This window comes from Polypterus senegalus, chromosome 1 (genome assembly GCF_016835505.1).
Source record: "Polypterus senegalus isolate Bchr_013 chromosome 1, ASM1683550v1, whole genome shotgun sequence".
Taxonomy (NCBI): Eukaryota; Metazoa; Chordata; class Cladistia; order Polypteriformes; family Polypteridae; genus Polypterus; species Polypterus senegalus.
In genome coordinates this window covers 76088031-76103749 of record NC_053154.1, presented here as the reverse complement: position 1 = coordinate 76103749, position 15719 = coordinate 76088031, and positions in this window count along the sequence as shown.

The following is a 15719-nucleotide window of genomic DNA, read 5'->3' as shown; positions in this document are numbered from 1 at the left end:
TGCAGATCTGAATTTGGTGTTGACACTTGAAGCCGTTTTACATGATCTAACCTCTTTGACCCGCAGTCGCATTCCTAGACTCCAAGCGCACTTTCGAAAAGAACTGCTTGTTTTAAAGACGGGGGTTAAGGTTCTTGGACACACTCGAAGCGGCAGGATGCTTAAATTTAAAAAAAGGTGGTGGTGGGGGGGTGGATTTGGGCGCCTTTTTTCTTACTTTTAAAACTTTACATGCCCGCCATTGTTTTACCATCGTATAAATAACTATAAATATGTTCGATTTAGCTTTAACTTTTTAACTTTTATGAAGATGGCGATGATTATAACAATGATATTAATGCAACTAACTTAATAGAATGTTTTAGTACGTTGAAGTGAAGGTAATATTCAAAGATCATACCATTATCAGTATACTGAAAGCACACACTATTTAAAATTAGACAAAATTAATCATTATAATTAATTGCACAATTATTTGCACACGGGTCACTATCAATGTTATATATAACATGCGTATGTTGTTTAAGTAAAATTTGAAATTGAAAGTTAACATGTACAATAAAGCATAAATTCATGTAATATGTATAATAAAATATCAGGTACAAATAAGCAAATATTGCAGTCTGCAGTCCATCGATTTAATGATCGGTGACATCGGCTGGCATCGAGGACGTATCCTAATACAGAAAAAGGAGGGAAAACACTCAGACAGACTAATACACAATGCATTAAAGGGGAGGAATTAATCAATAAGCGTGTATTAATCTCCCGTATACCATTTTGTTGCTTGGTTTATTTCGGAGGGTGGGGTTGTTTCTGTGTCGTGTCACGGGGGGAGGGCTTTGTCTGGGATATATGCCTTGGTTTGAGATGGTCTAGTCCATAAATCCATCTTTTTATGGTAGGAGGAAAGAAGTCAGGACGTGCGCCGGCATCTCCCGAGCTTTCTATCTGGAAAGGAGGAGGATTCTGTGGTATGGGAAATAATGATCTTTGAAAAGGGGCTAAAACAAACCCTGAATGGACGGTGCCGCTAACACGTCACCGTAAGCCGCAACCACAGTGCAGAATAGGGGAGAAGGCAGATCGCCGGAGCTCAGTCCATTTCCAGTGCTGTAGCCGCTCGGATGGAGGTGTGCAGCATACTCGGCGCGCTCTATGTCCTTTCGAACGAGGGTGAGTACCGTGCCATTTTGAAACACGATACAGTTTAAATTACACAAGATATTTCTGTTCGAATGTTTTTTTTCCTTTATAACCTCATCAAGAGAAAAATCTACTTTCGTTTTATTTCCGTCTGCTGTGGAGATCACACCAGATTGCGAGTCTGTGGGGGAAATAAGCTTTTCGGATGCAAAACGGGTGATTCTGTAGGTCTAGTCAAAGACTACATTTACTCATATTCCAGCTTTCATACTGAATAAGGGACTGAACATCTCCGTGTCTATTCCTCATAATGTACCCGTGAATATCAAATGCGTGTGTACCTGCGTTCGCAGTCGTGTATGTAAACGTGTGTGTTCCAGGAGACTAAATGCGACCTGATGAAGTTGGACAGCCTCGCGTGTCCATTTGTCTGGTTGAATTCTTAAATCGCTTCAGACTTTCCCACTTCGAACCACAAGGTGGTGGGGTGGGGGGGCTTGTTGAACAGTATAGCGTGGAGATCTGAGACCCACCCTTAGGAAAAGATGCGCAACTATTGTCTGCGAAAGCACTTTATACCTTTGGCTATTTTCTTTTTGTTATTAAATAATTATTAACACCTTCTGAAAAGTGGGTATAATTTAATCAGGCATATCTTATAAAAACATTTAGAAACTATTGAATATGTAATGTGCATGTATTTCCTTAAATGTGAAGTTAATGCCTTTGTAATCTGTCATAATTCACATGGAATTGCCTGTTTGTTTATCATGACAAAACCGTCTTATTGTACATATCTTCAAAAATATTTTTAATGGAATTTAGAAATGCTGAAAATGTCTGAAATGAATAAAAGTCACTTCCCTATTAAACTTATAACCTATTAATTTCATAGCAATAGCAACGAAGTGGTGTACATTTTGGAACTTTAGAATTACACGAAAATTCCAAGTCTTGTTCCAAATAAGTGGAGTTAAATATGTATTTTATTTTACCATGAAGGAAATACCAGATCATAGCTTTTTTGATTCACAAATAGTGGCGTTTCTTTAGGTGCTGCGTGTGAATAATTGTATACCAGAAGAGCGAAGTTCAGTAAAATGTCCTGAAGGGAGTTAATTCTGCGAAATCGGTTCAATTGTTTGGCTGTATAATGTTGCTCAGTTATTTTGCATTGAAGTGGTTTTGTTAAAATCACATCTTTGCTGGTCTATATTTATCACAATATTTAATATAAACGAAGCGGAGATTGAACTCAAACGTTACGTTTAGTGAATTCCTCAATGATGCCAAGTAGCTCTTTAGGACACAATATTAGCTGTTAGTAGTAGTTGTGTCTTAAGATTGGCCGGGTTTTTGTCATTTCTGGAATGTTATTCCTAGATAACGTTACAGGTAGAGAGCTTTTAGGTAAGAATACAACGTATTTGTTGCATTGAACTGTGCCAATGGACAAGGCCTCTCCTTAAAATTAGAACGATATGTGCAGCTACTGCATGCAGGCCTCTGCCTTTCTTCTGCTCATCGGGTGGCGTAAATGTATTCTTATATGGTATATTTCAAATCCCATAATAAAGAGAGCAAGTAGAATAGGTAGATACTTAATATGTTGGTCTAACAGTTATTCAACGGCAAGTGGCTCGTAGTACACTTCAGTTATTTACGTACTCGATATCATTGTTTTTTTCTCCCATGCTAACATCCCTTCTTAATCACTAAAATAACAATTAGTGTCACGATAATACACTTCGGAAATAGATATGAAGGTTTGGAAATATATTATTTGAAATATCTTCTGAAATATATTAGTTGACCGCGATACCAATAACCGACATTTTAACTGAGCATTTTATGGGAGGCAAATTTAATAAAACTGTCAAATGTTGCATCAAGACCGGCTTTAACCACATACGTAACGAGAATTTTCTAATTACTGACAGCATCTTCGTGAGCAGACTTTAAGGTCAGAGCAAGTGTGGTATTGCCATTTGGATTACCTGATAATGGATTTCAAGCACATTTATTTAAAAACCTACATGTAAACGCAATTTTAAGAAGAGCTGTTGATTACCAGTTAGGCGGTGGAAACATTTTGTTGCTACCGAGTGACGATGTACTGAAAAAAAGACAACGTTTAGTTTGACTTCACAAGTCTTTAGTAACACTGTGTTACCCTGACCCCTATCAAAACTGTATTAAATAAAGCGAAAAGTGAATTATGTATAGAACTGAAATCGATTTATGTAAATAAATAAATACCATATAATTGAATTGTAAGTAGTTTTGAAATGGATTGGCATTACTCGCACAAGCGACACATACTCATCTGAAGATAGGTCACAATGTCCGTAGACAACCAGTTAGTGAAAATAATATTTATTAGCTTACTTTCACCAGTTAGTAAAAATAATATTTATTAGCTTACTTTAAGTGTTTTAAATAATTGTGACCTTTAAATACACGAAAATTCGCACAATTAACAAAGTAGCAGAACACATGCCACCACAAAGCTTTGGCAGTCCTGTCATTTCTGAACATCTCGATCACTATTTGAAAATTTCATTATCCCCCACCTAAAAAAACAGTTACACCGTTGCCTTCTATCATGACGGCGTATGATTTATCTTTAGATTCATTTCTGTATGTATGTCTTCTTCATTGCTTAATCATTGGATTTAATGTGATAATGGTGTGTACCATCGCTTGGGCGACTCCGCCATTGGCCAGTGCATTTTACGGGGTCCCCAAACTCAGGGATAACTCAGTGTTTATAGATAGTTACACTTACCAGACAGATAGAGAGGCAGGCAGAGAGACAGACAGAGATTTCAAACCTGGTTAACCCATTTCAGGGATTATCATCTAGATATGTCTGTATATGTATTTGTGTACGGATGGAGGTTTTTTTCTTTACCGACATTTAGATTTCGAATCGTTTCCCGTGTACAGGACTTGTTATTATCTCAGTGAATACTTCACTTTTTCAGTTATGGATGTTTAAACTAGAAGAAACACATTACAAATGTCTTAAGTATATGCATTTTTGTAAACTAATTAAAAAATTAGCAGCAAGACAATATTGAGCACGTTTTATCCTTTCCTTATCAGTCGTACTTCTATATGATGTAACAGGAAGGCCTCTGTTGTAAGTTTTACCGTTGAGGTTCAAATCGAATTGTTAATAAAAGAGTACAGTATATAATTAATGCAGTTTACCAAGTGAGCAAGAACAGCATATAGTGGAAGAGTCAGATACAAAATATGTTGTTATTTGAATTCTTTTAGTTTAAACAGCACTAAAAATACCAGTATCATGAAAAAGCCTTAGTGAAATAGTTTCTTTTGTAAATTAAGATGAACATAACCTCGATTTTTATATATTTGTTTTGCAGGCCCAAGCTTCAAGAAACCTGTCAGATTATCACGAGCACGTGGTGCAGGTAAAGGTCATTACATAATACACTATATATATATATATATATACATACATACATACGCACAGTTGCTAAGTCAGAAATATTTAATGCTTCTTAATTGTAAAAATTCTGCTTTTCTTTGGTTTATAGAATCTAGAAACTTGTATTGAGTATGCACACGATTCTAGAAACCCAAGTTTGTTAACATTATTTCCTATGGAATGAAAATATACAGTTTATACATACAATATTTCAGCTTTATGTGGTTTATTATTTTTGCAGTGATATTACGTTAAGTAAAATTCAACTGACTGCTCTTTCATACTTGTACACCTGAAGCAGCTCTAAACATTAATGTACTTAACCATAAATGTTTTATTTTATTATGGGTCAAATGTACACTTGTTAACTATACATGCAATGTTAAAGACATTTAATAATTGCAAGGACAACATTGTTCAAGTTATATTTTTATATATTGCTGGTAACATCTAAATGAAAAGCAAATTTAAAACTGTACTTTAGAACTCAGTTTAACTTACAGTATTTAATTTTTCATTATTGGTTAGGTTGGTTTTGGATGTCGGGTACATTTTTAATAACTATATATAGTGTGTAAATATTAGAGACATTTCACTTCACATGCAACGTGAATATTAATATAAATCAACAAGTGTCATCTTAAAATGTAAATGATTAGCAGTTTAAATATTTCTATACTCGTTAATATTATGTCTTGATTGATTTGCGTAGCAAGTCTAGACTACAGTATGGGTTGTCACATGAATGTGAATGATTAGTGCAATATCATATTTATGAAAACGTTTGCGTTTTTTACAAACTGTACGTGCCTTGAATTCATTATGTTATCCCATCAGCACCACTTAGATAGATAGATAGATCTGTTGCTTTACACCGAATAAGTAAAGGGTTTAATTCAGGCGCCATATTTTACCCCCATTTTCTTTACTGTCACGTTTCATCGATGTATGACAGAAGTGGCGGGGTCAATTGCGTCACATATCGTTTTCCACCAATGGTGGGTGAGGATTATGATGCGGTGAAGAATGAATGAATGAACGCGCCTTTTAAGTGGGCAGACACTGAACGAGGGGGTTCTGGTGCAGAGAGTATCGAAGTCTGGCCCATAACAAAGCTCAAGACCAACAGGTAACGAGCTCAACTTGAAGTTAGGCGTAACGTTGAGTCTCTGTTTACGAAATTTAAAATGCATTTGCTTATATTTGGTTTTATATTCAGGAAAGAAAGAAAGAAACAACAGAATTCGGTATCGTTTTATTTGGAAAACCAATGTTTCAAAAAGTAGTTTCATGAATTGTTTCTAAAAGGTTTGTGAACAATTCAATTCTTTACTTCAAGAAAGTAAAGCGGTACCACGTTACTACTTTAGAAACTGGAGCTGTCCAGCATTTCAGGTGCTGAATTGTGGAACGAGTAATTGTTGCCGGTATACTTAACTATTCAATGTTTGTAAGAAATTTAATTACCAAAATGGGAAGAAATGTTTGGCAGCTTTTATATATATATATATATATATATTTATATATATATATATATATATATATATATATATATATGAGTGTGTGTGTGTACAGAAATAAAATCGATCTATGTGTGAGGGATTCCGCGGTAACTAATTAACGATATAACGATAGCATTGTTATGATACATTGAATTTTCTAGTGCTTTTACCAGGCAGATGTTTATATATTGCTATTTTTTTAAATACAGTAATGTTGATTTGTTTTTTATGAGCCAGGCAGTCGTCCATGTCTCCAATTGATAAACGACATTGCTGTGTGAATGTGTGTGTGTGTTGTGCGTGTGTTTGTGCGTTTGTGTTCCACGAAATAACGTAATTTACTGGTAAAGACATAATTTACTGAAATGAACACTGAGACATATCAAAGCTTGTTTATTAGAAGATAGCGTTTAATTTCGTTTATGAAGAGACTTGTTCTTCACAAACATTTTTACAACGTAATGAAAACACGAGTGTACTGAAATGCTACAAAACTTAATTTAAATGTATATAAGTGCAATCGAATACTATTTTTACATAACAGAAAATAATATAAATTGAAATGATACTATACTGTATAATTCATTCAGTTTATTAGAGAAAAGATAGACTATTCGATCTGTACGTACATTTTAGAGGCCAATATGCAAAACAAGTCGGATCAAAATTCTCTACTGCATACTGAATCTTTATACCAAGAAAAATTTGGAAATTAAAGAAAAAATGTATTAGTATTAAAACTCTTTGACGTTTTATCAACTAGAACCGAAGAGCAATATAAAGCAATAAATGTAACATATTTTGTAATGCTCAATTTTCATTTTACAAATAATGCATTCGATAAATACCATTAAGCAGCATCTCCGTTAAAATGAATCCTGTTATATTGTTTCGTTATTGCTGTCGTATTAACAGTAACAGAAATATATTTTGTGGTTAAAAAATAGCGTTTTAAGTATGTTTGCCGTAAATAGGTGTATTATACGGTGTAATGGAACTTTCTCTTCAGGCAATTTTCATTAGTTTTTTTTTTAATGTATTTTTTAATGAGTTGCTCATAATATAAAAGAAAAAGAAAAGCGGAAGACAGAAATTCACACACAACGCACAGACAGACACACACACAATCTCACACACGTTTATATTTATATATATATAAGAAAAGGTGGCGATCATAACCAGTTAATAAAATTAACAATTGACGGCGGTTTTAAAAGTTTACTATTTACTATTTTATTGTATGATTGCCTCCTCTTTCTCACACAACACAGTTATTATATATGTATGTATGTATATATATATATATATATATATATATATATATATATATATATATATATATATATATATATATATGACGATCATAATTAGTAAAAATGATAATATTGATTAATAAATGACGGCAGTACTAACGTTAGTTTTAGAACTTTTTTACTATTTTATTTTATGATTGCCTCCTATCGACACACACAGACACATAGATGCATATGTATATATACACACACATATAAATACATGCAATAAGAGAGTGAGTAATCCAAAACAATTACTTGCTTTAAATATTATTTCTCTTTTTTTTACTTTACCAAAAAAAAATTATAGCTTAGTCTTTTAGTTTATCATTCAAAAATTATAAGGAGAAAATAATATAAAGTTTATTCAAAAATGGTATCGACTATAGCTGAAACTATACCCCTTAAAATAATAAAACATCTTTATCATTGCCTTTCCTAAATCAGCTTTAACAATCTGAATATTAAAGATGTTTTCAGCCAACCATGATTCCAATTGTAAACTATTACTTTTGAGATACTTGTGAGATGGTAACAAAATCTCGGAGTTTATAACGTTTATATAACATCAGGATGTACTTGTATTTTAAGCAGCATATTAATATTTCAGGCAGCACTCTTAGACAAGCTCAATAATTTAATTCTTAAACTACGATAGAAATGAAACCAGTCTACTTGAATTTATAGAAATTATAATTTTCTATTGCCTGCTATTTTTTTTTTTATTTATGTGATTTTCATTGGATTCATATTTCTTATTTTGTTATTTATAATACACACAGCAAGTGTAGGTGTAATAACAATATATGGAAAAATGAAACTAAATCAAATTAATTTAAGCCATATCCTTCTTCTGCACATCTTAGGTAAGAATGGTATTAAGAGAGCTTTAGATCTGCCAGCTCTTTTCTACTCAGAAGAGAGTTTGTGTCCCTCCCTGACGTTGGTGCTGAGAAACAGTGAGGTGTTCTCAGACATTGACTACAGTTAAGAAAGTGATTTGAGGGACAAACTTGCTCTCCATCATTCAGTGCCGTCTTCCAATTTGTTACATGGTTGAAGTAAGGTTGGTATCACACCCAAATTTTTTCTTTTTCTCTAACGTACAATTACATACATAATTACCAGTGAAGCTCCATCATTATTCCTAAATACTTCAGCCAACAGAATTCAACAACTGTTTACTTGAATTTATTATAGAATGGTTAGAAGTTTAGAAAAGTAATGCATACAAACTTGATAGTCATGTTAGTAAATACAAAAAGGGGTAAACAAAAGAAATGGAGGTCCTTAGATTTCAGTTATATCTAGAAGACACCCTCTTCATCCAATTTTAGAGAATGCTAAAGCCTGACCCAGCAGTTAGAAGCATTCAGGCCTTCACAGCATACAAATACAAACCATCACAATCACCCATATATGGCTAATTTAGAGTTTAAGTTAATTTTAAAGTTGTTGGGATGTGGCAAAGAAAGTGGAGCACCTGTTGAAAAAATGCACATAGGCATAGGGACAAGGCAACTGCAGACAGACAATAGCCCAGCTGGGACGAGTGACTAGTCCTGGGGATGTAAAGCATCAGCACTTAACCATTTTGCTGTTCTATATCTTTAATACTGTCAAACAATAATTTACAAATACAAAAATAAAAATCTTTTCAAAACTGAAAATTCATGATTTATACTATTTTCAATTAAGTATCATTTAAAATTAAAATATTATTGATGGTAATAACATTGAAAACTGAATTAAGTATTGGGCAGCAGAGTAACAAAGCTGGCAACGTGGAACCAGTTTTGATTTTTGGCTGCATTGCCTTCTGTGTGGCCTCCCCGTGTTCACATCTGTGTTTTTGCAAGCATACTGTTTTCTTCCTGTAATCTAAAGAGAATCAATTTGGTTGATTGGCTGTGTGAAAGTGAATGCGTTTGATGAAGGACTTGTGTCCTATCCAAAACTGGAACCTGATTTGCATGGTGGTATGATGGCCTCTTGTTTCTTGTTGTCCTGAACAGAAGTAGATGCAGTATATTAATTTAGAAAAGAAAATTGAAAATAATTTTAATAATACATGGGAGTTTATTCAGTATTAACAATATTTTTTTATTCTGTGTTGGCTGTTTGTTTCTTAGGTGTGTGGATTTCTCATATGTTCAAGATCAGACCCAGTGTAGGATGGCCTAGGGGTTGATTGTTATCTTTGGTTATCTAGCTGTATGAGTAGTGTAAATTCTTCATAAAGCTAGATAACCGAAAGTAACAAGAATCCCATTACACTCCTGGTGGATAATATGAGAGTCAAATATTTTGACTAAATTCATTTTTGAAGAAAATTGCAAATGATGAAAAACGTCATGGAAGCAGACAACAGCACCATTGAAGATCTTGTCATAAAAAGATGCAAACTGTAAGTATTCCCCAATCTCTGTAACTGGTTTAAATGTTTTGAACAAATACATGCAGTCATGATATCTGTAGCATTATGTGTGTTTGTGTGTGTGTTTATGAAAATCTAAGCAAGAAGGTGTTGTTTGTACTTGACAGATGTTAGAAAAGAAAGACTTTATTTAGCATGACCAAGTAAAATGAAAACCAAAAATATCAGCGACATGCAGGTGTAGTTTATGGGAGGTGGCAGCAGCAAAGCAGCAAATACTTGGAGATGTACAGGAAGATCCCACAGGGGGGGAAATATCTCTTTCTGACTTGTTTTTCATCCTTTACTAGAGTGCCAATGGTTGTAATTATTTAAACACTCACGATAGAAAATCTCTATTGTTATCAGGTGAGTTACTCAGTGAAAGATATTTACTGAACGCATCTGTTCATTGTAGAAAAAGATGCTTATTTGAGACCTGCAATTAGACCATAATAGCTATGCAATAAGCCCCTCACTTACTGCCTTTTTCCTTTTGCCCATAATGATCCCCTGTCCTTTTCAAACTTAAATACACAGGCCATTTGCTGAATTATAGATTTGCAGTATGCTATATAAATAGGAAATCACTAGGTTACAATTATGCCTTATGGGTCCTGTTATTGCAAAGGAACTGCAAGAAATTTTAACATGCATCTTAAAACAGAGCAGTTGGATCTGATTTTTACTTTCGTATTCCAGTTCCTTTAATTAAACCTGTTTGAAAGATATATATGTGTGTGGTGTGTGTTTTATATATATATATATATATATATATATATATATATATATATGTATATGTATATATATATGTGTGTGTTATTTATATATATGTATATGTGTATATGTATATGTGTGTTATTTTTATATATGTATATGTGTGTTATTTTTATATATATATGTGTGTGTGTGTGTGTTATTTTTATATGAGTGTGTGTGTGAGTGTGTTATTTTTTGTGTGTTATTTATATATATGTGTGTGTGTGTATGTTTATTTATAAATGTATATGTGTGTGTGGGTGTGATATATATATATATATATATATATATATATATATATATATATATATATATATATATATATGTGTGTGTGTAGGTGTGTTTGTGTGTGTGCTATATATATATATATGTGTGTGTTTGTGTGTGCATTATATTGTTCTGCTAATCTTTGGTTCAGGTATTAATAACTTAATTATTTATTTAAAACACCATCCTGAACATTTTAATATTATATTCATAAATATCATCTGAGATGCTATCAAGCAGCTTTTACTTTACTTTGCAGCTGCGCTAATTAATAACTCTAAATATTCAAATCTGTTACAATAAATTGCAAAATTTAGCAGTTAACATGTAAGAACTCAGTATGCAACAGTTTAGTAAAAAAACTTTAGTGAAAGTTCATTTTTTGAAAAGTCAGTTTCTCAGTCTCAGCATTGATCTACATCTCTTTCTTTCATTTTTCTTTCTTTCTTATAATTATTTTCAAAAGTATAATTATAAAATTAACATTTTGAGATGCCTAAAATGTTCCCATTAATCCATAAATACCCAGAAACCATTAATGTTAAAATGCACATTGACATTTCCATTTGTCGTCCAATGGTTAGTATTTTTGTGTCACCTTTTTAATTTACGTAACTCAGCCATGGATGTAACGTATTATTTACCAGTAACCTTTCAAAGCCAAGAGAAGGCCAATGTAGGGCAATGAGTTTCGTTTACCAATTTAAGTTGGATTGCCAAAATCACTTTATAAATATGAATGATTGACGACAATAAGATGACAACTTTATTAGTGTTACTTGAATCTTCATTAAACTTAAACAAAGTAAGAATCGATATTCTTTCATTAAAATGTGACAACATTGAATAAAAAGATATAAATAAATGAAAGGTAAAAGAAATGCCATCACCATTCTTGACTTTTTTGTTTTCCCACTTTTATAGTCTTTTGTATTCAACCATGAAAATTCTGATGAATATGTAAAAGTTTCTATAGTAAATGTTTAAAAAAAGCTTCCATCATTCTTGACTTGGACTTTATTTAACTTTCTCTCTCATCTTGAAGATATATCTGAAATTTAATGTATTGTCTTAAAAAGAATCATATTTTAAGGAGAAATCCAGAGAAGAGCTGTCAGGCACAGATCCACTTGAAATTTTGTGCATAATCCATTGTCGTAATAAAACGTAACAAACTATATATTAATAAAGTGTGACATTCAGGTTTGATCCAGTTCAAAAAAACAATTAACTGAAAGTGTAAAATGCAGACATATTCATTTTAAGGAGCATTTATCAAATTTCATGTTTCCTCACATAACAAATACATTAATAGTAATACTTTGTATCAGTATAAATGAGTGTTTGACTCTATTTTCTATATTTCTCATTTGTTTACATGTATTGTATTACCAAACAAATTTATGGGCAAACCTGATGAAGGCTTAAGAGCTAAACTTTAGGACACTTTTTTCAGCACGGAAATAACCTTTTAACCCTCTATTTATAGATGACAAGTATGAGGACAAAGTTACATAAAATTTGTACAAAAACAAAACAACGACTCATGAATGAAACCTTTTAATGATTAAGACAGTTTAATCTGCTGCAGCACTTACTTCTCTTGTTTGCTCGTATTTGACGAAATGTTTCCGACCCTAAAACATTAAGTGCACAGCAGCTCTGGATATGCGAATGTTTACAAGAACGCTGGCTGAAATATATGGATGGCAGGATGCCACATGCACACCCTGAGTGCGGTTCCTTAGACATTCTCTATCTGGATGTTAACACATTCAAGGAGTTCCCGTTCTATGGTGGGGCCTTCTGTCTGGAATGTCAGTGGCTATTAATGACTACAACTTAGACAGAAAGAAGCCTGAAAAGTTGAAAGCCTTTCTTGTGCCTTAAATTTACTCAATCTGGATTAAGATATAAAGCCCCCATTCTACCCCTTTCCTAAACTGTTCTTTACCTTGGGGGCTGGGGAGGGGTAACTTTAAGATGTTAGCTGTGGACTTTATATGCCACATATCCAGATTTACCTCCTCCAGCCCTGCCTGCTCTTTTGGAGACCTAGACATTGTCTTTCTTGCAGGGCCCCCCACTAGCACAGTCAACTGTACAGTCAATTGAGCTGGTACACTTGTCAGTTCACAGCAAACAATGAAGGCATTTGCCAGGCCTGCAGCAGATTAACAGTGCAGCAGCTAGGCGCAGCTTCTTGTATAACTGTATAGTGCTTCCTATGTGACTCCCGTTATCGGCCCTGGATACCTTTGAAGTTCTTGTTTAAAACGTTGTCGGCAAGGTTAAACAACATGAAGATTTATCAAACATTATATGTAGAAATGAAAACAGACATGGAAATTAGTACAAAGGATGGAACCTGGCAGCTGCAGCCAGCTCCAGTACTAAAGAAAACTCATGTATTTGCATCAAACTCTTTAAGCCAAACTAATGTTGGAAAGAAAACCTGAAAAATGAAAAAAGTGATGGCTTACGTTAAAGTTCCTGTGTTTAACTTTAGATTATGCTGTCCAAAGAGCTTTGTGTTTCTTAGTGTATTAGGACTATTTAGTCATGGCGGATTAACTTTCAAAAGTGAGGGTCTTTGAGCCATAACATCTTGGGCTTATACCCTGTGGCATATCCCATAATTAAGTGATAGTTTGACTAGAGACTGGTGGACCCCAAATGTACAACAGCACAGTGTTTGTTATCCATTAAAATTCTCTACACTCAGCACAAGATGCAATGTCGTCATGTTGTGTTTTAATTATTTCAGGTTGTTTCTTGATTGATTTACTTATAGGAAAGAAACCTGTATGCACAAATCATACTTAAATTTTATGATTTTTTTAAAATTTTCACCAAAGATGAATGAGAGAACAGAAAGGAAAGGAGAACATTTCGGCAGTAACTCCACTGGCAAGAATTTCTGCTGATAAAACACATACAATTTACATACTTTGGCTAAGCTTAATACACGTAATTCCACTTGCTACACACATGACAAATACATTACATTAGATAAACGTCCTCCATTAAATTGGTCCTGTGTACGTGAATGTGAATGTGCGCTAACGTGCCCCCATGGTGGACTGGTGTCTATGCAGGGCTGGTACTCCTTTTGTGCCCAAAGCTGTAGGGATGGGTACCAGCAGTCTATGATCCTGAACTAGTTAAGAAGATGGATGGATGAATGAATAATAGTTAAAACAAAAGACGCACTAACTGATAGAAAAGGTCTTAAATTCTAAGATCTAACATTAAAATAAAAATGGTGACCAACAAAGGCTGCCATATACAATAGGATTGCTGGATCTGTCCTCCTTTCTAAATTCATACAATATTTCACAAGGCTTTTAGCCACTGTTAAATACAAGATGGTGCAGGATGTTTCCATGTGGGCAAGACTAAGCACTGAGCAAACAATGGGAGTTTTAAAGAAAGAAGGAGATTACAAACTAAGCGCCATGAGGCTGGACTGGCCGCATTGCTCGCCCAAGAAAACTGAAACATAGACATGAATAAGAAAAAACATGAGAATAGGAAACATAAAATACCATTTCGGCAGTTCACCTCGTGATTTACCAGATTGTTAAAACAGTAAAAATAATAATTTCGCTCAACAATAAAAGAATAGAAAAGGTTTGTGCGATGAACCTGAATAGAGTAATTTAAACAAAAGTATAGTGAAGGGAAAGCTAAAGCAAGCATTTTACAAACCAAAAAAACTCCGCCTGTGCTTGACAAACTCTGTCTCTTATTTCTTAGACACCTATCAGCCACACATGCATTTGAAAATCAGTAATTTTCTATACAGTAGATGTTAACTTGTAGAATAGTGGGTCTATTTGCATACGACACTTTTTTTGACAAAGATTTTGAGTACTCTTGATAGATGGCCCACTTGAGTTAAAAAAAAATGTCAAGTGCCAATTAGCAAAGGTTTGCCACCATTCATTAGTAGACCACCTCCTCCCACCCAGACGTCGCTTAAAGCCCCCCCTCCTAACTCACCCAGTGCCACCCCAAAACAAAGACGTTTTTCTTTTTGTAAGCTTAGTGTTGAAGAGCTTTTTTTTTTTTTTCAACAATGACAACATTAGACAGATTAGCAAAATGGTTTTGCTCTGTTTCCCTTTTACTCTCACTTTTTGTCTTGTCTCTTTCTTTCCTTGCCTGCTTCTCTGTCAAAATATATGTTTTGCCTTTTTCTCGTGTTTTTATTTTTTATACATAGCTCTAAGTAAGATGACTGGAATTAAGTATTCAGCAGATATTTAGGGAACGACTGAGACCGACAGGGCTTTTTTCTGTAAACACATTACTTTCAATAAACTAATTCACAAAGCATAAGACCACCAGCCGTCCTCATACACACATTCTTGTGAGCCAAACATCTACCAACACATACATACACAGAGGCCATTTGGGGGTCTTCCATTTATTTTTTTTTTAAAAGGTACACATCTCATGCGCCACTGTCTTCACAGGTATTCACTCATATTGCATATTTGTAAGGAGAGGTTGTTGTTTTTCTTACTCTAATCCTAAAACTACATTTGTGAGAAACATTTTAAACCTGGAACCTAGTAAAAATGTGAGAATATACTTTACTTTCAAGTCTGTTTGTTTATTTTTTAATGTGTTAAAGTTAAGAAAATCTAAAGAGAATTAACATGACATATGTTACTGTAACTATTTGAACAGAAATTTTACTGGATAAACATTACATAATTTTATTGAAAATGTTAGGATGAAACAATAATTTCTGCTAATATAAAATTACTGCATGTGTATCTATCTATCTATCCATATATTTATTATGTATATATATGTGTGTGTGTGTGTGTATGAGTGTGCATATATACACACATACATAAATATAAATA